Raw genomic sequence first — 26,215 nt, forward strand, 5'->3', positions numbered from 1 at the left:
GGAGCTCTCAAAACACGGAAACAGAGTCTAGTTTGGAAAAGAGACATTATTTGTTCTGCCCAGCGTGTAAGGTGAAAGTTTCCCCAGCTCAGGCACGCCAAGGGGTAAAAAGTCGCACCACTTATACAGTGAAATTCACATAATCCCGCCTATCTAATACATATTCCCCGCCTACCTAATGCATATTTATTTGGGTGATGTAATCTTACGCAATGCCCGAAACACAAGGTTCTTTCCTTCCTTAAGCAACTCCTATTGTAGAAGTTATCTGACGACATCGGTTACGTTTACAGAAGGTGAGAAAATCCCTCCTGGGGACAGCCAATTCAGCTCGAAGGCACCAAGGTGACCCCGGCTCGGGAGGCGGGCGGGGAGCGGCGCGAATGCACATCCGGGTGAGGAGCGCCGGGACCGCCGGGAGGGGCAGCGGGAATCGCCCCCCGCCGCCTCCGCGGGGGCCGCCCGCCAGCCCGGACCGGGGCAGGCGCTGCTCCCGGCGGGATCCCCGCCCTGCCCGCCCCGGCGATGCGGGAACGGAGCTGGGGGCGTGCAGCGGGCGGTACAGCCCGGCCGGAGAGGGGGTGCGGGTGGTCCCGGCCAGGTCCGACTTCACTTGCCTTCACTTGCCTTCACTTGCCTTCCCCTGCCTTCCCCTGCCATCACCTACCTCACCCTCCTTCACCTGCCTTCACTTGCCTCCACCTGCCTCCCCCTACCGTCTGCCTTCACCTGCTTTCCCCTGCCTTTACCTTCCTCCATCCTCCTCCACCTGCCTTCTCCTGCCTTCACTTGCCTGAGTCCTCCTCCAAGCCCCTCCCTGTGCCACAGCACAGATACCCATGTGCGGTGGTGGCTGTTCTTAGTGATGTGGCGTAAGGGTCACTGCAAAAGGGGATTTTAGAAGTAGTTTAGAGGAGTAGCAGGGGCCTGCCTGCTTTCCCTGCACCAGAAAACTGGTATCCCTGTCAACAGGAAGGTGAACCCTGTGATTAGTTCTCTAGCCCAGAGGTTGGGAAGTCCTGGCTGTGAGTTCTCTGTTTCTTCGCTTTCCGAGACTGAAGTGTACATGGCCAAGTTTTCAAACATTGCCCAGAATCATTAATTGTGGTGAACTATCTAGTCTGATTTTTCAGAGACGCCTAATATCTGTTACTATAAATGAAGTTAGGTGTTGAAGTATTCCTGAAGATCTCTCTGAATCTTCAGGCACCTAAAACACTTTCTACAAATCTGGTCTTTAAACAGATTAATTTTTGAGGCTTCTGATATGTATGGTAGGGTGGACTGTGTCTTCCTGATACCTCAGCACCTGAGGAGAGGCTTCAGTGGGATACTCTTGAACTCTTACTGCAGCTTTGGTTCTTCTCAGGATGCTACAGTTTATAAGCAATTTTCCTTTCCTGTCTTAGCAATTCCTTTTTGCCTATGAACTGCACATTGTGAGTGCATCTTTTGGCACCTCACTGCAGTATTTTAATGGAGCTTTGGGTAGTTTTTGTCACAGTGCTTGAACACCTCTCTCAATAGACTTGCTTAATTATTTTTGCTCTCGTTGCTTTCTGGTCATTTTGCTTTTTGGCTGTTTTTCTTTCTGCTCTTCCATGTACATTTTTTAAACCTGTGACTTTGTTCTGAGTACCTCCACATCCATGGATTGAATGTCTAAAGTAAATGTTGGTGCTGTTGTTGTAAATACTTCACTGTCGGTTCCTCAGTCCCTAATGGTCTGCTGACCATTCTCACACAGTTTGCAGGACAGGCAATGTCTGTTAAGTGCAGTGGTGATCTTCCTGCTGGTAGGACTTGAAATAACAAAATCACAGTACTGTTCAAATAGGTGATGCCTGAATGCTCAATGGATAGTAGATAATCCCAGAGCCTTTTTCAGAACCTCTTAAGGAGATTCTTGAGAGTCTGGTGCTATTTTGAAAGGGAGAAAATTAAATACAGGAGACTAGGAGATTAATCTATGTGCTCTGTGCCTCAACACGTCCTTGTGAAGAACTGCACCAATAATGCCTTCTGCTGTTAGCCTGGGACATTACCTTAAAGCTGAGAGGGTGTCTTACTGTAGCTGAGTTTAGGAGGTGGATGGATTGTGTACACACCACGTCGAGACGAGCATCAAAATAGGATCTGTCACCTTTGGATATGTTTTTATCCAAATCGTTAACTGATCATTGCTATAGTTAAGTTTAAGGCTTCTTTCAAGTTTCATTCTACCTAGAATTATTGAAAACTGAGCATACCTGGGGACACATTTGCTTCTGTTGTGGTCATACATAAACTTCCTCAAGGCCCTTGAGAGGAAGCCGTGTGAGGAGCAGCTGAGGGCACTTGGTCTGTTCAGCTGGAGAAGAGGAGACTGAGGGTAGAGCTCACTGCAGTTACAACTTCCTTCTGAGGGGAAGTGGAGGGGCAGGCACTGAGCTCTGGTCTGTGTGGACCAGTGACAGAACATGAGGGAATGGTCTGAAGTTGGGTCAGGGGAGGTTTAAGTTGGATATTAGAAAAAGGTTCTTCCCCCAGTGGGTGGCTGGGCACTGAACAGGCTCCCCAGGGCAGTGGGCACAGCACCAAGGCTGACAGAGCTAAAGGAGTGTTTGAACAATACTCTCAGGCACATGGTGGGATTGTCGGGGATGGTCCTGTGGAGAGTCAGGAGCTGGACTTGATGATCCTTGTGGGTCTTTTCCAACTCAGGATATTCTCTGATTTTGTGATTTGGAGACATTGATCAGTCCATGCCCCACTAGAACTCTCAGTGCAGTTCAAGTTCTTTATATTAATTACAGGCTCCTTCACTGTTTTCTGCATGTCTTTGACACCAGGGACTGTCAGGCCAACTTTATGTTTCTTTCCAAGTGACACAACTACTGCCAGAGTTTGGTGAAGAATCTTGCTGCCTAGACGCTGTTGGCTGTTTCTGTGGTGTCAGGCTGATGATAGCTACATTGATTTGGAAGTGCCAAAATAGAGTTATGCTGGAAAGCATACTTCTGGTCCAGAGGAATTGCAATCTTAAGGGCGATAACTGGCATTCTCCAAATGTTTACAGAACTGCTGAGACATCTAAGTATGGTGTCTATCTGAGCAGTTGGCTGGGTTCCTCCTGGCTTACTGAAACCCCAACTTCCAGGAAAGCTTGCAACACCAAATGGAAAAAAGTTTGTGGTATGATGGAAACAAGCTTTTCGTGAATCTTTAAATGTAAAGTTCACACCACCTTCTTGTTCATGTTCATTTGAGTCCATCCAGGTACACGAGGTTTGTGTCTGATATGCTTGGGTGTGTTTTGTAATCTGCTGTTGTCCAGTTGTGCAGTGTTTGATGCTTGAATGCCCTTTACAAGAAAGTTCTTTCTGCTTATGTAAAACTGATTTGATCATAATAATGAAGGGGAAAAAAAATCTTCTTAAACCAATCTTGATATGTTTTCAGCTATGTTTTTTCTTCTGTGTTGGGCTTTTCCCCCAGCACACTTGAGGTTTTGGGCTGCAGACTAAATTTTAAGTCATGCAGACTTAAAACATTAGACACTTAAGACATTTAAGTGCAGTGTAAGTGGCAGATTATCTAAGTGTTGCAGGGTAACTTTCAGATGTATTTTATCACATTACCCTTCTTTACTTTGTTACTTTGATATTTATAATTGTAAAAATGCACCAGAAATTCAAAGTGCAGGGGTTGTTTTTCTGTTTTGTCTCTCTCGTACTTCTAAGGACTTAAGATTTATGTGGAAATAATCTTTGCTTGTGTTAGTAAAAATAAATACCTTAAATTTGAGGGATGGATTTAGCTTTTCTGATAAGTCCTATTGCAACCCCAGTCTTCCCTTATCTCTTTGCATCCCTTAAGCAAAGATACCTGCTCTCCAGACCTGAGTCCCCAAAAGTGGTGCTACTTTTACAGATGGGAATTAAATGAATTCTGGGAGTTCTGTCCAATCTTTCAATGAAACCATTAAACCATTAAAAATGTAAATTCCATCATAGGGTATGCTAGAAGAAGCAGAATTACCCATAAATTTCTTTCTAAGCAATCATAGAGGACCTTTCGAATTAAGAAAAAAGTGAATTGATTTTTTTACTTTACATGTACAAGTGGTGATGGATATTTCTAAAGATATTTTTAGGGATGTCATTTTCATTGAACTCTTCTGCAGTTTTCCAGCAGCTGGATGTGGCATCTGTGTCTACCTTAAGTTTGTTTGCATACATGACACTAATATTTCCTGTGATCACATTGTTACAGACACTGTCTAGTAAACTTTCCAATCCTTTGAATCAGAGCTAGATAAATGGGCATAATATTTATAAAGCCATTTTGAATCCTCAGAAAGAGAAATATTTATCCTACCTGTATAATGCCAATAAAAGACAAACAGGTCATTTGTCATTGAAGTGATAAAAATTCAGGTTTTGTGTATCTTTCAGAGAAGAACTGGGAAATGACATGAGTTTAAGTTGTTGATTTCAGTCAGTATAAAATGTCTCTTCTATTATATTTGCACAAAGTTTTAAGAAAATCAAGCATGTCTAAACTACAGTGCTAACTTAGTACAAATAAAAAGATCTGAAGTCTCAGGCATTTTATGGAACTCTGAGGTCTTTAAAAACCGTCACTTATCGAAAATTATATAAGGTTAAATTCTGATTTTTAGGGTTCCCACTAGCAACTCTGGTAATAGTTTTCACCTCTTTAGCACTTTTCTTGACCAAAGAACCAAATTTGAATGTTTTACCTAATCTTTCTGAATCTCCCTATCTGACCATAATACTCAAATATTAACTAGTTAGGTACGTTTGCAGTTGCAGTGAAATGTTGGTCAAGTCTTGACCAATTTTTCCACCTTCAAATAGACTCCAGGAATATTGCCTCTCATTTTAGTGCAGCCCTTTTAGAAAAGATGGCAAATTTCTGTGCATATATAAAAACTGATTTTAGGTGACTATGCAACAGAAATGTTTGGGCCTTTTTGTTTGTTTGTTTTAGGAAAAAAGTAATTAAAATAATTATGCTGGTTTAAGGGGTGGTTCCAAATTTTGACTTTTGCTTCTATTCATCTTTCCTTTGGATTATAAGGCTGTAGCAGATGTGTACAGGACAAAGCAATCTGTACAGAAGGGTGGATTACTTGTAATCCATGGAATACAGTTGGAATCTGGCACTAAGGGCTGACAGCATTTAAAACTATTTTCTTTGGAGAGTAAGGATATAGGGTGTGCAAGCTCAAAGGTACAAAACATCCAAACTCAAATTATTCCAGTAGTAATTGTAGCCTTGGATCTGTTACTAGAGCTGTTGATTTTACTCCAACAAAGGGGTTTAATGTGCTATGTTTTTTCTAGAAGAGCAGTTCACAGTGGCATCACTATCAATGTTTGAATATGCTGACTGGTTGTGTTTCAGGTTTTGTATATATTGAAAAAATTGTACTCTGATTATGAAGTATTGCATTCTTGAGAGCTCTTGTGTGACAGCACAGCCATACCAAGGCACTGTAGTCTTTTAATCTGAATAAAAGCAGAAAAATACACAGTTTGCAGTCATCTCATTCAAGTAACAATAAATATGTATGAAAATGGAGTGAAAATTTTGTGTTTATTTCAGTATGATCATTATGAGCTGAAAGGCATGTGCTATGAGGAGCAGTCAAGGACTTTGGGTTTGTCCACTCTGGAGAAAGGGAGGCTGAGGGGTGCCCTCCTTGCTCTCGACATCTTCCTGAGGCGGAAAAATGGGCAAAGTGGTGCTGGTCTCTTCTCCAGGATATCCAGTGACAGGATGTGTGGGAATGGCTCTAAGCTGCGTCAGGGGAGTTTTAGAATGAACATTAGGAAGCATTTCTGTACTGAGAGGGTGGTCAGACACTGGAACAGGCTCCCAGAGAGGTGGTCAATGCCTTGGGCCTGTCAGTGTTCCAGCGGCGTTTAGACAATGCCCTTCATGTACTCTAACTTTTTCTGAGCCCTGAAGGGCTCAGGCAGTTGGACCAGATGATTGTTGTGGGTCCCTTCTTGCTGTAATTGTTCTGTTCTATGAACACTCTGGAGAAGAGATGCAGCTGTGGGTGAGGACACTGAATACGTACGAGCTGAAAGGGTTGACAGATACTTGCCCTAAACTATTTTCAAGAAAATGACTACTGTAGATGTGTTTGCTGTTGCACATGTCCTTTTGTGCAAACTGAGTGAGGGCAGAAGAAATATGTAAGAAGATGGGCAGGTTTAGAGATGCTTCATCTGTTGTTACATACCCAGAATAGGTACTTGCTTTCTGGGGAAGCCTCATTAATCCCTGCTGAGGGCTTTTTGTCATGTACAAGGGGGTCTCTCTGTCAGGAACAGCTACTTTTAAAGTTCTGGAAACTGCTCAGGGATTGCCCTATGCCTTCATTGGGCAAAGCATATTCTTCAAGATTATGGCATGTAGGTGCCTCCCACAAATGAAGAATTGGGCTTCTGAATTCTCCATCCACATGAGATGTGTCTGCTGCAGTGCTGATGAAAGCTTTGGAAATGTCAATGGATAAGTGGGCTTTCTTTTGGCTTTTAGGTCAGCATTTAACGGAATGGTAACATGAAGTCAACACAATTCTGCAGTACATAATTATATAAACTGATCCCAGTTTGATTCAAGCTATAGGGTAAAGCATTAGGTAAAATTTAAAGGAGGCAATTTTTTTTTTCTCCCACACAAATACATTCTGAGATAAGCTGACTCCATTTTAGAAATGGGTTGTGGAGTCCCACAGAGTCAGTAGTTGTTTCCTGAGACTCTGGTGGATCTCAGTTTTCAGTTTGTTAGTGTAGAATGTGCACTTTCTGTCAGTGTTCCCAGTATGCTTTGCTAATGTGTTTATGTATCATTAGTGTTACTACTAATAAAGTAATGAAATGTTAAATCAAAAAATGTAAATTTTTTATTATTTTTTATTAAATTTTATATTTTTTTAACTAAACATAAAAAAAGAAAAAAGTAAATTTAAAAATATTTAGCCAGTTGACTGTCTTGTTAAAACTTACAGGACCACTTATGTTATAGAGAAGCAGGATATGGACTGTAATTTGCTTTTAACTGCCTGTGGAGATACAAGAAAGCATTAGTAGGATCATATCATCATTGAGGAAAGGCTGAGAGAACTGAGATTGTTCATCCTGGAAAAGAGAAGGCTTCAGGGTGACCTAATTGTGGCCTTCCAGTACCTGAAGGGAGCCCACAAGGAAGATGGAGAGAGACTATTTCCAGGGGCCTGGAGTGACAGAACAAAGGGGAATGACTTCACACTGACAGAGAGCAGGTTTAGATTGGATATTAGGAAGAAATTCTTCCCTGTGAGGGTGGGGAGGCCCTGGCACAGGTTACCCAGAGAAGCTGTGGCTGCCCCATCCCTGGAAGTGTCCAAGGCCAGTTTGGATGGGGCTCTGAGCAACCTGGGATAGTGGAAGGTGTCCCTGCCTGTGGCAGAGGGTTGGAAAGAGATGATCTTTAAGGTCCCTTCCAACCCAAACCATTCTGTGATTCCATGACTGAAATTGTTCTAAGAGACTTTGTTTTTTAAGTTTATTTTTTTCTATTTTTGATGCTCATCAAGTTTTTATAATATGGTTGTAATGAAAATGTTCACAATATTAAAAACCAGATAAATGTTGCTGCAGAAGGTATAAATATCTCTCAATCAAATAGAAGTTCTCTTTTTATGGAATAGAATGAATAATTTGCTATTGGTTAAATATAAAGGAAATGGTTAAATGTAAACAAAATAGTTAAATATAAGTTAAACAATATAAACAAATATTTTATGCATAAGATGAGAACAGATTATACTATGATTTTATAATTAGATTTCCAGATTGGGTTGTGTCTGTTGTTGAGACAGTTCTTTATTTTCTTGTAAGTGTATACCTTTTGTCTTGTTTGGTTCATTAGCCCTTGTTTGGAACACCTGGATTTCAGAAGGGCAGTGTTTTTCCCTCAGATCTTTGAAAGTCAGTTTTTGTTCCTTTTCCATATTAGATTTGCAATTACTGTGTGAGTAGTAGTAAAAAAACGGAAAGGATTTGATCTCTGGTGTGGTAGGAATTTGTGGCCAATGACAGTCCTGTTATAAAAATGCCAGTCTTCTGTGTGGCAAGGAAAACTTTCTATGCTTCACTTCTAGGGGAATTACAAACTGACTTTAGAGAAGTGTTTGCTAAGATGAATTTAGAAAATATACTCACTATTGACAGCTTATTTTTTTTGATGACTTTTTCAGTAAGATAAAGATCCTGTGTCATCAAGCATGGATCAAAGAAAAGTATGAGGACAGTTGGTACCTCTTTGAAATGTGTTTTATGCCTTTCTATTCTCTAAACAGCAGCAGTCTTCATGTTTGGTTAATGGTGGCTACTCTTAAATCAACTGCAAAAAGTGAATATAATTCCCTACAGTGAAGCAGGTTGCTTAACCTCACCTTAAAAATAGTTTAACATTTAAAAAATAAACTGAACAAACCCCATTCATCTGAGAAGCAGAAACTAACCATGCCTTGTAGCAACTCATAAACAGTTTGCACTCAATAGACAAGATTATGAAAGGATTCTCTGTAACAATGTTACTAGCCTTAAAATTAGAATTTCATAAGTATTTTTTTTTGTCTCCTTCCCTTGGGTTTTTATTCGATTGAAGTAATTCAGCATTAAATTTGAAGATTCAAAATACAAAAGTTCCAAAGGTTTGGAAATGGTTTTGTGATGCCAGGTTGTTGTAGATAGCTGAGGGACCAAATTTGAACTTCAAACAGGGAACATAAAAATAGTACTTATTCATTGCTAGTCAATTCTTTTCTCTTCCAGGCCTGCAAAAGGGCAGCTTTTTATACAGTGGAAAAGAACACTGACTGTGATTTTCTGTTAATATTTCTGAAAACCCTCTGAGATAATTTGTACCTAGAGGTTATTTAGTGGTCATTCATATGATAGCAAGTCCTTAACTTGGTTTGCAGTGGAAAACTTAGATTAAAGTGCAGAACTGCTAAACCAAAACTGAAGTGTTTTGAACATTGATTTAGAAGCCCAGATTAACAATACACTTTTGAAATTGCCTTGATGTCTATGTAAATATGTATAGATCCCCTTGATAAGTAAAAATAAATGCTAAATTCACTCTTAAGCCACTCCTGTCCTGCTTTCTGTTAGAGGTCCTATGGAATGGTTTATTTTTTAATGTTTCAGAGCCAAAGAAGACAGTAGACAACTTGTATGCAGCGTTTGTTCCTAATTGTATTTACTTTCGTTTTTGCTACAGTAATGTCTTGCACAGAATTGGCTGTTTGGTAAATAAGAAGGTGGTTTTGAACCATGATGCCAATGAGAGAGCCTTTTATTTAGAAGAAGTATTTGGCTGTAAATTAGTTTCAAAGACAACAAATTGTGAGGAGAAGAATAAGAAAGAACCATCTTTTCTTATTTTAACTACAGTTGACATCTTCATAGAATGAGGGACACTAATAAATATATGTAAAAAAATAATTAGAAAAAGTTTGATCTGTTTGAAACCTGTCATCTAATGCCATGAAGACATTTGGTTGCTGACAAAGCTTTCTGTACATGCTCTAGATTTTGAACTTCTCTTAGCTTGTAAATAAGTAAATATAAGTTCATTCTGTGTCTCCCTAAGGTTTCTGAAATAGGTGAACAAAGGTAAAAGCTACCCAATATTCTGTGCATTGCTGCCAAAACTTGGTCTTGTAGTTCTTTACAGCTGAAATTTTTCCTCATTAAATACTTTGCCAGAACACACTGCTAAAATTGATTTATCTTGAGGTGGGCTCGAGAGAAATATTGGAATTGTATTACTTTGGACTTGTTTTAGTATCCATTTATATTAAATACCTACATTTTTACTTAAATATCTTTCATTTATTGCAGAACACAGGATAGGGATGTTTGGGATTTTTTTTAAATTTCTGAGGAAAAGAGATCTACAGTCAACTTCTTTGTGCTAGGCTTGCTTTTCTCAAAACTTTAACAACACTTTACTATGTTACCATTCCTGAGCTTAGTGTGTGTGTATAGAGAGAAATAAACTGGAAATCCTGTCTCTGAGGATTGGAATTTAGTGTAGTTTTAGATGGAAAACAAAATATTTTAGCATACATTTGCCAGTTAAGCTTTTGAAAGGACTTTCCATGGGGTGCAACTTCTGAAATAGTATAATAATGAGCTTCTGAAGAGGTTTCCATGTGATGTATGCCACAGTCGACTTGCTTTTAGTTTATAAGCTGCCAGAGTGAAAAATCAGTATCTTGGCCTGATCAACCATAGATTGAAGAACAGTTGTACTTGGTTTGAAATCACGGAGTTGTTAGGGTTGGAAAAGACCTCTAAGATTGTTGAGTGCAGCTGTTAACCCAGCACTGCCATGTTCACCACTAAACCATGTCCCTGAGTGCCACATCTACATGTCTTTTAAATACCTCCCAGGCTGGTGAGTGCCCCGGGCAGTCAGTGCTTGACAATGCTTTTGTAGAATAATTTTTTTCCCCTAATATCCAACACAAACCTCCCCTGGGGCAACTTGAGACCATTTCCTCTTGTCCTGTCACTTCTTACCTGGGAGAGGAGCCTGATCCCCACCTGGCTACAACCTCCTGTCAGGGAGTTGTAGAGAGTGTTGTCACCCCTGAGCCTTCTTTTCTCCAGGCTAAGCATTCTCAGTTCCCTCAGCCACTCCATTCACTGGCATTTTGGGCCCAGCCATCCAGGCAGTTCCTTTACCCAGCAAAGAGTGCACCTGTCCAAGCCATGAGCAGCCAGTTTCTCCAGGAGAATGCTGTGGGAAATGGTGTGAATGATGTTACTAGAGCCCAGGTAAACATCCACAGCCTTTCCCTCATCCACTAAGGGGGTCACCTTGTCACAGAAAGAGATCCCTACTTTTAGATGGGAGGTACATTTGCTGATGTCCAGTTAACATGTTAAAAGCTTAATTAGCATAATTACCTAGTACTGCTGATAAGTGATTGAAAGTGGCTCTGTGAGCTCTTTCACCAGCTTCCTCAGTACCCACAGGTGGATCCCATGCAGCCCCATAGACTCGTGTGTGTCTAAGTGGCATAGCAGGTCACTGACCATTCTTTTAGATTGTGGGGGTTTCATTCTGCTTCCTTTCCCTGTCTTCCACCTGAGGGGGCTGCGTACCCTGAGGACAACTAGTGTTGCTATTGAAGACTGGGGCAGAGAAGGCATGAAGCACCTCAGCCTTTTCCTCATCCCTTGTCACTATGTTTCCTCCTGCATCTGATAAAAGATGGAGATTTAGCCCTCCTTTCGTTGCTGATGTGTTTATAAAATCCTTTTTGTATTGTCTTTTATGGCAGCAGCCAGATTAAGTTCTAGTTGGGCTTTGGCCCTCCTATATTCCTCCCAGTAGAACCTCATGACATCCTTGTAGTCCTCCTGAGGCCTGTCTCTTCTTCCAAAGTTTATAAACTCTCTTTTTTTTTCTCCCTCAGTTCCAGTTAAAGCTCCCTGTTCAGCCAGGCTGCTCTTCTTCCCCAGCAACTCATCTTTTGGCACACGGGGATGGCCTGTTCCTGTGCCTTTAGGGTTTTGCTCATGAAAAATGTCCAGCCTTCCTGGTCTCCTTCACCCTTTAGGACTGCCTCCCAAGGGACTCTGTCAACCAGGCTCCTAAACAGGCCAAAGCCTGCCCTCAGGAAGCCCATGGCGGCAGTTCTGCTGGCATCCCTCCTAGCTTCTCCAAGGATTGAGAACTCTGTCATTTCTTGCTGTGCCTCCAACCATCACATCTCCCACCAGTTCTCTGTTCACGAACAGCAGGTCCAGTGGGGTGTCTTCCCTAATTGGCTCCCTCACCAGTTGTGTCAGGAAGTTCCCTTCCACATGCTCTAGGAACCTCCTGGACTGTTTCCTTTCTACTGCATAGTATTTCCAGTATTTACCACTTACACCTGGTAAGCTGAAGTCCCTCACGAGAATGTTGGCAAGATGGTGAGACTTCTCCCAGTCCTTTATAGAGTATTTCATCTGCCTCTTCGTCCTGGCTGGGTGGGCTATAAGAGACTCCCACCAGGATATCTGCCTTGTTGACCTTCCCTCCAATTCTTACCCAAAACACTCAACCCTATCACAGAATCATGGAGCTGTAGACAATCTGACATACAGGGCTACCCCAACACCTCTCCTGCCATCCCCGTCCCTTATGATGAGTTTGTAGCCATCCATTGCAGCCCTCCACATGTGTGAGAAATCCTGGTTTTCAGTAAAGTCTTGTGCCCTATGATGTGTTCTGCTTGTGGGTTCTCATGGGAAAGTTTGGTTTACTTCTTTTCAGGTTTTGGGGTTTTCTCTATTTTTTCTATTTTCTTCCTGGACATTTGATTAGCACTGATGTACAGCAGCGTTGTAAATTGACTGTGGAAAGGGTCTCAGAAACCGAGTTTAGAACCACTTTTGTTTAATCCACTTAGAAATGATTCCTACAGAAATGTAGTATTATGAATGATAAAATGAGATGTTTATACTCCAGGATCAGATTAATTTTGTCATTAGAAAATAAAAAATAGTTTCTGCTTTAGGATTTTTGGGAATACATTTTTTTCTAGTTATTGGGTGCTTACAGCCATATAACTTTATTGATATTGAAGGTACCTGAGATTTGATGAAGTTATCCTTATAAATGAATTCATGAACTGCCTTTAATGTTTATAAAGAGGCCTGACTTGCCCTTTATTGGGGTTGAAAGAGTAATATTGGTTTAAGAATCACATTTTCTTTAAAAGGATAACAGACAGCAATTAATGTGGTTGAAAATTCAGAAACGTAGGCAAATTGGCAAATTGCATTTATTTTTTGGAAGCTATTAAATTTAAATTGACTGTATGCCCTGAAGACTTTGCTATACATAGATCCTTTTTGTTTTACTATCTAAATGTAAGTGCATGCTTCTCTCTTAATATATATATATATATGTACATACACATATGTTGCCCTAGTGCTGTGTGCACTGCTGAACAAAGAAGTTGACTTTTGGGTTTTGTTTTGTGTTTGATTTTCTCTCTTTTTTTAATTATAGCAGGCAGAAATGAGGTAGTATAAATGCTTAGTATTTTCAGTGTACACTTTCAGGAGTAAACCACCTTTGTCATGCATTTGAAAGGGGCCAAGGGAACACTGTTAGAACATGAACTTATCAATAAAAGGATTCAAAATGTTTTTACGAGGGTAAAGATATTGACCTGCTAGAGTGCCATAATGTATTTAGGAAGATTCTGTGTTTAGGAAGGATTTAGTAGGTTACTTTATCTAGTTCTTGTGATGTGAACCGTATTAAAGACATGTTTTTAGTAAAATGGATGAATACTGAGAAGCGAGAATGCTCAAATATAGTTTTAAAAAAATTCAGTCACTTTTTATTACTGCTGATCTACATGGTATATGTAAAACACAGTCAGAAACTGAGTGATTCTCTTTCTAACATATTTGAATATTTTTTATTAAAAAAAGAAAAAAGTTAACAAAGTTCTTGCAAAAGCAGAATGCATTTTAGTTTTAAATGGTCATCTTCTGGTAACAGCTGTGCTTAAATTGTTCAGATTTCCTCGTAGTGTAAAATACACTGTGATCTGACTACAGTGCCTAGTTTAGAAGTCTAGATAAAAAATAAGAGTTTTTATTTTTAAAAAAGTATTTTTTAATTTTAAATTTTATGTCAGCGTTGAATCCCGTGGAAAAATGAGCACATGTGCATTTAACCTGGTTTAACTCTCCATGACCATGGAACACATGGAGTTAGTAACTGATAAGGACAGAACACTGACAGTGTCTTTCTTACAGCAGGGGCTACTTATTAATCCTGTCCTGGTTCCTCCATTAGGTTTGAACTATAGAACCACGCAGTAAATAAAAAAGTGAGGGAAGGGTGAAAGAAGACCAAAAGTTTACAGAGTTGAATTTAGTTCTAAGTCTTCAGGCAGACTGCACCTCCCGTTCAGGATCCTGGTGCCACCAAGCCAGGCTTGGATTTCTTAAAATTAATTTGGCATTTTGTATTAAAAGAAGGGTTTTCTTTGTTCCTATTTAGTTTTATGTTTTATGATAGTAATTTTCTGTATAAGTTGTGCAGTCAGCAATATTTGTCCTGGAGACAATAATAATTTGATTATAGGAGTAATCTAACACGCTACTCGTATGTGACGGAAGATGTGATTGTTTCTGTTGGGTTTTTTTTAATAATTGTATATTTTGGAAGGTGACTGGATCAGCTGAAGTTGTTAATTCACATAGATTTTTTTTTCCTAATTGTATATTTTGGAAGGTGACTGGATCAGCTGAAGTTGTCCATTCACACAGATTTTTTTTTTCCTCAAAGTCTCTACAGAAAATTATAGTTATCACCTGAAACTTTTAATTGCCAAATGCTATTTTTTAATTGCTATTGAGTGTAAGTGTAGGGTATTAACAGTTATTGTTCAAATATTCAAGTTTTTTCTTGCTGACTTCAGCCAAGCAAAAGTTGCTTTCGTTGGGAATTTTGCTGACTGAGGACTGTGTAATTGCACAGTAATTAATGTAGTTAAAAGATATCACTCTACATGTAGCTTACACTGTGAAGCCTGAATGTTCTCCTGGTTTTCTCAGCACTGCCAGAAGGGATACTTTTGCATAGTGATTTCTGGATAAATTTCAGTAGTTCTTTTTAAACAGTGCTGGTTTCAAAAGCCATTAAGCTCTGTGAATATATAAGGCCCTTGTTACCTTAAATAATTCCATGCATTCTCAAATATATTATATCCAATTTCACTATGTGCATATATAAATAAGTAAATGTCCTCCCCAGTTTGTTATTATTTTGTTCTTTTAAATGTATCCTACATGCATAGCAGTTTTATACTCTAGGATGGATATCTGTTAGTCATATACATTTATTTCCAGTTTAACAAATGTCTTGGAGGGTATGAAAAATTGTGATTTAGAATAAATTGCAAGGGAGAAGGAACAATTGGTTTCTGTTAGACTGGGAAGACATGGGGCATTTTGAATTAGGCCCAGCCTGATGGCATATGGTGCCTACCTTCATAAACTTTGTGCATCCAATTTGTTCTGCATCTTAGCCATGAGGCAGTGTATGTTTTATGAATTATTTCAGGCTTTTGGGGTGTGTGCATGGTACTGCAATATGGGGATGGACGTTCTTACTCATCCAGACCCCACTTTGCCATCAATGCCATCATTGCTGCACAGAGCAGTTCCTGGAGAAGGCAGCGGCACTTTGGAGTTGATCAGTGTCTGCTTAATGACATAGCAGAATATGGGCATTTTTTTCCTATTTCTGGAAGGATCTGCTTGCTAAGCCTTGTTATATGATGATACTGTAACTGATAATAAAATTGAGGAGAAGTTGTGCAGATCCTGGAAAAAAATTGTTGCTTCTACAGCATGCTCGGCATGTTCCCTGCCTGGTCTGTAGGCCAGCTGGGGAAGGATACAAAATTAAAGGGATGATAGAATGGGTGGAGAATCTGGCTGGTACCTTGTTGTCTGTTTGTTTGGGAGTGTGGGGAGTTTAACTCTTTTTGAATGAGAAAAAACTTTTTCTTGATTGTTAACTGATGTGTAATATCCTTGATATCAGTGCCCTCCTCACATATTTGGTGCTGGTAACTTGCTTGGACCTCTTAGAAAGTGTCTTCCTCTTTCTGAAATGGGCGTGGTAGTGCTTACTGGTCCTTGTCAGAAGCTTTAGGACTAGAGGAAGAATATTCCAGAAATGCGTAGTAGGTATAAAGAATCAGCCTGGAGAAAGAAATTATTTTAAAGCATTGTGTTCTGATTAAAAGAAAAGGATTTAGGTGTTGAGCCCTAATCCCATTTTCATGCTGACCTGATCTGGGATCCCTGCTCCCAGCTTCCTCAGTGTATAACAAAGGCATAGGTGGCAATCAGCCTTTTCTGTGAGAAGTAAATATTTGGTGTTTTTTTATTGCAGCAGACATATAATTATGATAACATCTGTTTGGTCAAAGGTCACGTGATGAAAGTGTTGTGCTGCAAGCTTAGGAGTAGACCAAAAATGAAGAAGAAAAAAAAGAAAAGTAATGTGCACAGACATTCTGGCAGTAATGTTTTATGTTGGGAAGCACATTAGCATTTTTATTTTACTTGTTTATGAGTTGGGAGTTGGGCAATGTAAAACCTTTTCAATTTGCTTCATAAGAACCATATGGAAATGCATTTCAAATCACATCTTGAGTTGGTTCTCCATGAATTGAACCATATCTTCAGGAGAGTATGAAAAAATCAAATTAATCTGCTCAATATGCGAACAAAAAGTCGTAAGTCTTCTTTTTAAGTATTAGTAAAGGGAGAAAAAAGTGCAGCGATGGTGCATTCTTCTTTCTGCATGGGATGGATAATGCCTGGTCTTTTCTGCTTCTAACAGTATGTCCAGAGCTTGCAGAACAAAGGATTAGAAGGGTTTTTTAAATGACCAGTCATGTTTTATTTAGTTTTTCAGATTTAACTTTCACAGAATCTGATTTTCTAGTGGGTGATTGATGGGAAACAAATATTATTATGGTTATTTAAGGTGTTCTGTTTCAAGACTAGAACTGAGTCATAAAATCACTAAGGTTTGTAAATCTGAGACATAATCTTATTAATTTTGATAATATCATCTCACCTCAGAGAAATAGCTTAATATCTTTTTTCCTGCCTCAAATTAGTACCATGTCCCTGTGAGATCTACTGTACTTTCAGGGTTTGGAGGAAGTGAGGGGAGCAGTTTTCTTAATTGGAAAAGTGAGTCTTCCTCTCCATTAGGAGACACACAGTAATAATAAAGGAATGGTGTATATTTTTACTGAGTGTAATTGCTATCACATCCTGTTTTGTTTGATAGAGGTACCATGTGCAACTAGTTTTTTTGGAATTTTTGTTTGGGTTTTTTTCCCCCCCAAGTGTCCGTGGTCACCTCTCACCATTTTTAACATGAAGTTAGAATAATATGCTACAAACTGACATTTTGCAGTTTTTGCAAACTATCTATACACAAGTTAAAGGAAAAAAAAGTCTTTTTCATAATATTTTACTATCAGGTCTACTGAACATCCTTTATCATTGGACCTTTACTATTTTATTTTCTTTTTAATTAAGGGAAAGATTCTTTTTCTGGTGGTGTTGATTTTTAGCATTAGTGATTCACTCAGCACCAGATTTTCCTAGGCAGTGCATCATGCCAAACCCCTGGTATTATCCCGTGCTTTGTTTAGTTGGGTTTTCTAATTCTTCTTTTCCTATAAAGAATATATTTCTTCTTAATATGAAAGGTCTTGGACGCTCTTTTAATAACATTAATGACATTTTTTAGTGCAAGTTACCACACATCCATATGAGCATGTATTCAAAGACTTATGTTTTTGTTTGACATGTTGTTATATATTAAATTGTGTTGCTATGATGCTCTTACTGTTACTAAGATTGTGTCAAACTTTCTATTTTCACATACCTGTTCTGTGACAAAGTTCCCTTGAGGCAGAACTTGGTGGCCTTTGCTCTTGTAAAGCTTCTGTCTTGTACAGACACCTCTTTTTATGTTCTGTTAAAACACATTACAGTGATTTGCAGGTAAAAAGAATTAATTACATTTAGTAACATTGGATATTAACAGAAAAAAATGGAGAAGCAGAAATATTTCAGTTGTTAGTCTGAATTCTTGAAGCTTAATAATATTTTAAATGGGAATGCATTTCAAATACCTGTGATGCTTCTATTTTACTTTTAAACCCTCAGTTTCTTAAGTTTATCAAACATGAACTTTAGAAGAAAGACCACTGTTTTACCTAGTATTCCCAAATCCTTAACAGTAGGTGTTTCTGTGCCATTTATCTATTTGCTTCTAAGTAAAAAGATTGTGTTTATGAATAAGCACTGTACAAAAATTAAGCATATAGTTGGAGGACTCACTTGCATGAACTGCTTGGAACTGATATCTAGCTCTTCTCATGAGAGGGAAGCAATAAATAGCGAAGCAATAAATAGCAAAGCACTGTAACTATCAAGGCAAAGAGGAAGATACAGACTGAGGCTACTGAAGCTGTCTCAAAGAGCCATTCATTCATTATGAAATGTTAGACTTTTCTCTTTGAAAAAAAATTGTTATTTGTAGATATCCTCGTATATTCACAGTCAAATTGTGCCATTTAATGACTCTTAGGGAGGGTTTTGAATGAATTAACGAAGTATTTTATTACTTCCAAAGAAGAAATATCCCCATGCAGTTTTTTTCTTGTCAAGACTTTTTTAATGCTAGAAGTTCACCTCAGCATTCTTCAAGAAACATTTCTGTTGAGTACAGAGAGTAAAACATTTTTTCTTTTGAAATCAGGATGAAAATATATCATAGAATTATAGAATCAGAGAATGGTTTGGGTTGGAAGGGCCCTCAAAGATCTCATTTCAACCTCCCTGCCATGGGCAGGGACCCCTTCCACTATCTCAGGTTGCTCAGAGCCCCATCCAGCCTGGCCTTCAACACTTCCAGGGATGGGACAGCTACAGCTTCTCTGGGCAACCTGTTCCTCCCCGCCCTCACAGGGAAGAATTTCTTCCTAATATCCAATCTAAACCTCCTCTCTGTCAGTTTGAAGCCATTGTCCCTTGTCCTGTCACTCCAGGCCCTTGTATGTGAATAGTTCCTCTCCATCTTTCTTGTGGGCTCCCTTCAGGTACATTTCACTAGGCTTCTTCTGTTTTGGTCCCTGCAACAGTGAAGATCCTAGAGGTACTCTTTCCCTTTCACGCCTCTCTCTTGAAGTTGGTTCATTTGTCGTTAACAAACCCAATCATAAATGATCTGGGACAGATGTTGGTAGTTCTTAGTACAGTTCAGCTGAAGAACAATCTCAAAGATGGATCACTTGGGTTTTTCTAATTACACCGTTCTAGATAAAACTGAGTCATAGAATCAGCTGGGTTGGAAAGGACCTCGGAGATCATCAAGTCCAACCCTTGATCCAACCCCGCCATGGTTACCAGCCCATGGCACTGATGCCACATCCAGTCTCATCTTAAAAACCTCCAGGGACGGAGAATCCACCATTTCCCTGGGCAGCCCATTCCAATGCCTGATTACTCTCTCTGTGAAGAATTTCTTCCTAACATCCAACCTAAACCTCCCCTGGCAGAGCTTAAGACCATGCCCTCTTGTCTTACTGCTGGTTGCCTGGGAAAAGAGACCAACCCCCACCTGGCTAAAACCTCCTGTCAGGGAGTTGCAGAGAGTGATGAGGTCTCCCCTGAGCCTCCTCTTCTCCAGGCTGAACAGCCCCAGCTCCCTCAGCCTCTCCTCATAGGAGTTGTGCTCGAGTCCCTTCACCAGCCTCCTTGCTCTTCTCTTGACCTGCTCCATTGAAATATCCATGGAAGGGACATTTGGAGGTTTTCTAATCCAAACTTCTGCTTAAAGCAGGTCCGGTTAGAGCAGGTGGCTCAGTGCCCTGTCAAGTTGAATTCTTTCTGATTATCTTCAGGGATGAAGAGTCCACTCTGTCCCTGGGCAGCCTGTTCCAATATCTGGTCAGAATTTTCACTATTCCAATTTCTGTCCTATGGATTTTGTCCTAATCCCTGTGAGATATGAGAACAGCTTGGCTCTGTCTTTTAGAGGATTGTGCTCAATTTATGCTTTCTAATACAATGAGAATACTTAAAATATGAGAGTTTTCACTCTACCAGTGCTCAGGCATTTGCCTTTGTTGTCTGATCTCTCTGACCTAGCATATGACAAGTCATGCTTTTCTTACCTTTTTTTTTTTTTTTTTTCTTTGGGTGTAGAATACAAACACAAACTAATTTCCAGGGCTTCTGATCTGGAACCAGGATTTCAGAGATTGTTGATCTGGACTTGATTAATTATAAGTATTGTCTGGCTGTACATAACAGAAATGTTTAATTCCAGTTTAATTCCAGTTGAATTCAAGCTACTTTCTGAGGTTTTTTTGGAGGTGTATGGAGAGAAGGCTTTGTGAGAGAAGGGGGTTTTCCTCCAAGGCATAATATGTTTGAATTGTATCAGCTTCATCAGAATTCCCACAGTAGTTTATGTACATTTTGTAAGAATGTGTTGCTTTGGAAGTAAAAAGATCTTTGTGATATGGAAAACTTAATGAGGGCCATTAGAGAAATTTAAAAATTAGTTTTCTGTGTGATTATTTTCGTAATGAAGCAAAAACTAGCCTTTCTGTGTTCTGGTCACAAGAAACCAATTATGGTGAAGACTGAAGATGTAGGAAGGACTCTATATAAAATCTTGAGTTAATGCAGTTGTTAGAATTGTCTTGAAAAAGTGTCTATAGATTGTGCAAAAAAAGAAATATGCTGAATAATACCATATTTTTATACTTCTGCTGGAGTTGATAAGATATTATTTGAACTCATCTAGAAAGAAGAAGTTGGCATTTTTTAAGTAGATGATTCTTAAAGTTGTGAGAAGCTGACAAAGAATCATGGGCTAAAATTTAAAAAAGATCCTCAGTCAAGAAGTACATTCATTACTCTAATTACTTATGTCAATAGGTAACCCTCTGAAATTAAATCCGTATTTGTCTTGTTAGAGATTTTATTTTGTTTCTTTCCCCTGGCCATGGATAGATCTCAGTGACTAAAACGTTGGAAGCCAAAGTATACAAACCTTTCCTCTATTCAGCCTTTAAACTGAAAATATGTGCTAAAAGTACCACTGCGATACTTGCAAAGTCTTTCCTGCTGGATGACACTGACGGTTGCACAGGGAATCCCCATGTGGTCCATGGGTTGTGGGCTGGTGGAGAGACGAAAATGGTACATGCATGTGGTGGATTCCCACCTCAGGAAACACTCTGCAGTTGCCCTCTGCAATTATTGCTGAATCACAAGCGGAGCAGCATTTCAGATGTTGGCCTCGGGTTCACACCTGATTATTGATCCAGGAGAAAGCATGTCTCTCCCAGTTTATATTCATTCTTTCCTGTGCATAATTGTACACCATGTGTTTGATGATTTTACATGTACACAGATTTCACAGAACGTGGGTTTTCTAGTTTTATGAGTTAGTTTCTTCTAGGATATCTCTGAGGAGGTGCCAGGTCTTGAACACATTTTCCACACAAGGCTGTGGTGGTGGGGTTTTATTGTTTTTTCTCTCCTGTGTCTGAAGTGAATTTGAATACTGGTACCTGCCTTCCCTGTAGAAGCTCTCAGAGCCCATTTTCCTCTTGTGGGTAGAAGTGGAATTCTTGCTTTCTTTTTTGAATAGCTGTGTCTGAACTACAAAAATGAAGTGGACTTGGAATCTCCACTTTATTGTTTTCTTCCTGATTTAAGCACTGTTTAAAAAAGGCAATAGTGTTTACTGAAGAAGAGCGCCCTCAGCTTCTAAACCACAAATTTTTGTGGCATTGGTTTTGAAGATTATCTTAATACCAGTTTTTGTGGAATTTCTGGGATTTTTTGTCATATTAATTCAGTACTTTTCAGACAAGAATATTATTTGTCAAAATTATTTTTATTCTAATTTCTTTTATAAAGGCTATATACTGCTAAAGAGAAAGGTGTGTTTATTAGTGTTTAATAATATGCTATGATTCTTTGTCCTTTGAAAAAAGGCTTTTTAAAGTAACAGTGTAAAGGCAGTTACAGAAGTCTTACAGATTGCATAAGATGGTCTTGTTACGTGAAATTGGTACAAAGGCCACAGTTTTTGCTGGTACTGTTTTGCTACTTACAACACTGGTATGTAAAAGTAGAGTTAAATTATTTTGAAATTATTGATGGTGTTGAGTGTGGAATATCACCTCATAGGATATAGAATCTTACATGCTTCTTCCAGGTTCTGGATCTTTTGGTCAAGGGGGTGTCTCTTGAGAAAAGGACTAAGTGGTAAAAAAAAAAATGTTGTTATTGGTTTGTTTCTTTTTTGGTTTGGTTTTGTTTTTTTAATTTCAGGTTGGGTTGTGTAAGGTGTCCTGAGGTGCTTTCCAAACTAAATTTATTCTGTGATTTCTTGAATGTTGTATTGGTTTATTTGGACTGGGAAAGAAAATCAGTTACGAAGGGCCAGACTTTCATTTTTCTTAAAAGTACCATAGCTTTCAGTTGAATCAATTGTAATATAAGCAACTACTGCTGTAAAATAGTTGGATTTGCATCTGCTTTCTTTGATTTTATTAGAAAGGTTTTAGTATTATTAGAATTTAGTAAGTGTTTATTAAGTCAGTACTGGCATTGAAATCATAAAATAATTTAGTTTGGAAAAGAACTTTAAGATTATGGAGTCCAACCATTAACCTCACACTGCCAAGCCCACCACTAAGCCATGTCCCCAAGTGCCACATCTACACGTCTTTTAAATACCTCCAGGAATGGTGATTTAACCATGGCCCTGGGCAGCCCCTTCCAATGCCTGACAACCCTTCCAGTGAAGAAATTCTTCCTAATATTTAATCTGAACCTCCTCTGGTGCAACTTGAGGCCATTTCCTCTTATCCTGTCCCTCGTTCCCTGGGAGCAGAGCCCGACCCCCATCTGGCTACAGCCTCCTGTCAGGGAGTTGTAGAGAGCGAGAAGGTCCCCACCTTAGGTCCTTTTCTCCAGGCTAAATGAACCAACCTCACTTCCCAGGAAAAAATCAGTGACATGTTCTGCCTTGTCTTCTTTTTCCCCATAACCTTGAAGTATCTTCCTTCAGTATGTGGTTGGGAATGCTTCTGTCATGTATTCAGGGTTGCTACTTGCCATATCACTGTGCCTTTCACCATGAGAGCTGACATGTTCTAAATTCATTTTAATTTCCATTATGCTCTACATTCATATTCTGGTCTTTCTTGGTCTGTGTAACCTTTGGGATATATGTATGCTGTAATAAAATTTTCTAATTAATGACTTAGTAGCTACTATAAGTTTTTAATATGCCAAATGCTTATCCTGCAGCTGTAATTGATATAGATCAGGAGAAAGGTCTGTATCAGCTGGGTAAAAAGAAGAAAATTTGTACCTGTCTTAAAATTTCTAAGAGGTGCTTGAAGATTTAGTGGAAGACCCATGAGGAAAAGTACATGTAAGCAGGTTAGAACTTGGTGAAACAGAGATTTATCATCTGTTCTACTCTTTATCACAGAGGTATTGCCAGTATACACACTTTCTAAATCACTACTATTTTATTTTATTTTATTTTGTTTTGTTTTGTTTCATTTTGTTTCATTTTTTTTTCATTTTATTTTGTTTAATTTTATTTTACTTCATTTTATTTTATTGTTTTGGTTTGGTTTTTTTATCTCATACTTATCTTGGGTAGACTCTTTGGAGCCTGCAGTTTCAGCCAAAGATTTATTCTTCAAATGCTGTGGTCTATGTCATGTCCAGTGAAGAAACAGCTAATAAGCATCTCCTAGATTGAACACTTTGAATGAAGTATTTAATAAGGATGAACACAGAAGTAAAACTGATAAGTTGTCATAGGTAGGGGTTACCCACCCATGGGCTTTGCCAGAAATGCAAATGCAAATGCCAGCTCCACACACACTGTTCTGACAAAACAAACAGCAATATGCTCTGTAAGTTGTTCCTTTAAAATTCTGCCTGTAAGTTTGCTTCAGACTCAAACTTACAGGCCAGGTGATGCAGCATTCAGTTGATTTTACCTGGAAAAATCAGTTCTTTTTATTACCGAGACAAATTTAGACTTGATTATCAAATAGAAGATCAGGACTTGATTAATTTGATTTCTCACTAACCAGAGGTAGACATGAATGAAGAATTCTACTTAATTCAACATTTGGTCTGTCCGCCACTTTTACCTTTTGGATATAGAGAATACTGGGATTTCTCGTGGGATTACAACATCCCATCTCCCCTTAACAGTTGGAATGGGGAAGAGGGGCTTTTTTTTCCCCAGCTTACATTTTTCTGTCTTATTCCTTGTGAATTGCTCTTGATCTTCCTGCATATAAAAATATGATTTTGGTGTGCCTTTTACATCTCATGATCTGTGTTAAGCTACTGGTCAGGCTTTAGTGACTGCATTTTGCATAGAAAAGCTTGCAGGCTTCCCAAATATGCCCAGCTATCTGAATCCATTCATCATGCAGCCTTACCAGCCATGCAGAGGGAAGTCTTGAGCAACCTCATTTGAATGTGGTGTTGACCCTGCTTTGGGCAGCAGCTTTGGTTGGATGACCTGTTGGTCTGAATTTTGGTATAGATTATCGTTGCACTGTGTGAATACAAACTCGTTGATAAAATCTATGCAAAATGCAGTGTCCTGCCTAGTCATTATCCATGGAAAATTTCCTCCTTTTCACAGAGTGTGACTGGAGATCTCGAGTGTTTTTGGACACAACTGTCTGAGAACTGTAATGTTTTGAAAATGACCTGGGCTGGATGACCTACTGTGCCTTTTCCAACCAGAATTTCTGACTCTGTAATTTTGAGGTTGACTTCTTGTTGCCCAATTTTACAGTTACTTAATTCCAGTATCAGGCATATTTCAAGAGACCACATTTAGTCATGGTAAGACTGTGTGGGTTGTTTTGTCTTCTTCTGTTATTTTTTAAATCCTGAAGATTGTCAGCACTTAATGTATTCTTTCCTATTCCGGTGCCACAAATAATGTTCCAAGTTTGTGAGGAAAGAAAAGTCTGATTACCCATTTTGGAATAGACGATTGATTAAAAGAACTTGCTCCTAAAATTGTTGCAGTGGGGTGTTAGGCTAGTTCTGTTATTTATTCATATCAGAAATGCATTTCCATCATGAGAATAAGGGGTAGAAGAGAGAAATTATGTATTTGGTTGTATTTTCAGGATTGTTAAATTTATCATGTTAAATTTAAAATTAATTATTCAAATATTTTTTAGGTCTAAATGCACATGTGCTTTTGAGGGCTCTGAAAGCATCCCATTTGAAAATAGGCTTGATTCAATTTTTTTTTCAAAACAGTTCTTTTAACATTGGTGTGGCCCTTTTCCCTTCTCCTCGCAGAAGGCACCCTTTTTATGCAAGAAGGTATCATAATTTTGGAAAGACATCTTCTAGTAAGAACTCTTGCGCTAACGCTCTATGGAGAGAACACGTCAACCTTTGAGTTTTTGAAATGCCTTATATTAACATCCCTCAGGATTTAATCTATGCATTCTATCCTAATCTGCTGCCTGCATATTTGTGATACTTGCTAACTTTGCCAGATTCTAGTATTTTTAGATTTCAAATCAAGATTTCATTTTGGTAGAGTAGAAACTGAGCTTTGTCTTTGAAATCAGAGGGGTGTGTACATGAATTAATGTTTGCTATTTGTGTATGTATAGCATTTATAACCTAACTGCTTGAGGATCCCTTAGTCTAGAATTCCTGTGGGATTTCTGAAGAACTGGAAATTGGAGGATTAACAGTTAGGTGTGAAAACACCATTGATACTACAGAGACTTGATTGGAACCTGTTTCTCTTTTGTTCCATTTAAGTGATAGGTGGAATAATTAATAAATTATTCATGTTGTTACAGCCACGAAAAGTCTGTGTTTAAAATTTGTGGAGTAAGGTAATCTGATGTCAAAATAGCCTTGGGATTGTTACCAGACTTATGAAAACTTTGTTTGAAATGCAATAAAAAAGATGATGGATTCAGTAACAGGTTGTTCTCCAGTTTTTCTTCTGCCCTACATCCTTTTTCTCTATCAAAAGTTCTGTTTTATTTATACACAGGTTCTTCTAAATTTTCTTGTAGAGGAAATGGAAATCCTCACAAGTATTTAACATATAGTTTGCTTACAGGGCTTGCTGTCCTTTGTTGCCTTATGTCAGTGTTGTATTTGAAAAAAAATCAAAATAGTTAATCACTTCTTAGAACATAAGTTTTCATATTTTATATTTTTTCCTTCTAAAAATTTTTTGAAGCCTCTCTATCTTAGCATACCTTTCCAAAATTGCTTTGATTCCTGTTGTACTCCTGTAAACTTGCTCCAGTTTGTGTTTTTAAAACACAGTGCTGAATGTATTTTCTCTGGTTGAGACATAACCAGTTCTGAGATGATGGGGATAATGTCTCCTGCGCATTGTGGAGAAAATGTGCTTTGAAGGAACTTTGTGTGGAGCCTGTAAGACCTGTTGATGTGATACATAGTGTATAGATAAAGTACCTGTTTGCCTTTCTAAAGGCTCACTTTCTCCACCTGACTGC

At 38.8% G+C, this 26,215-nt stretch overlaps 1 protein-coding gene across 3 annotated transcripts in view; it reads left to right on the forward strand.

Moving 5' to 3' along the window:
* Nucleotides 1-214: 214 nt before the first annotated feature.
* CCDC91 (coiled-coil domain containing 91) overlaps nucleotides 215-26,215 on the forward strand; it is a 120,682-nt gene continuing 94,681 nt past the window's right edge. For all 3 annotated transcript variants that reach the window (XR_005564277.1, XM_027715904.2, XM_039383287.1), the window contains exon 1: nucleotides 215-296. The gene's annotated coding sequence lies outside the window, so the exon portion shown is untranslated. The remainder of the gene's footprint in view (nucleotides 297-26,215) is intronic.

This window comes from Pipra filicauda, unplaced genomic scaffold, assembly GCF_003945595.2.
Source record: "Pipra filicauda isolate LSUMZ 115617 unplaced genomic scaffold, ASM394559v2 scaffold300_size901280_pilon, whole genome shotgun sequence".
In the NCBI taxonomy this organism is placed as follows: domain Eukaryota; kingdom Metazoa; phylum Chordata; class Aves; order Passeriformes; family Pipridae; genus Pipra; species Pipra filicauda.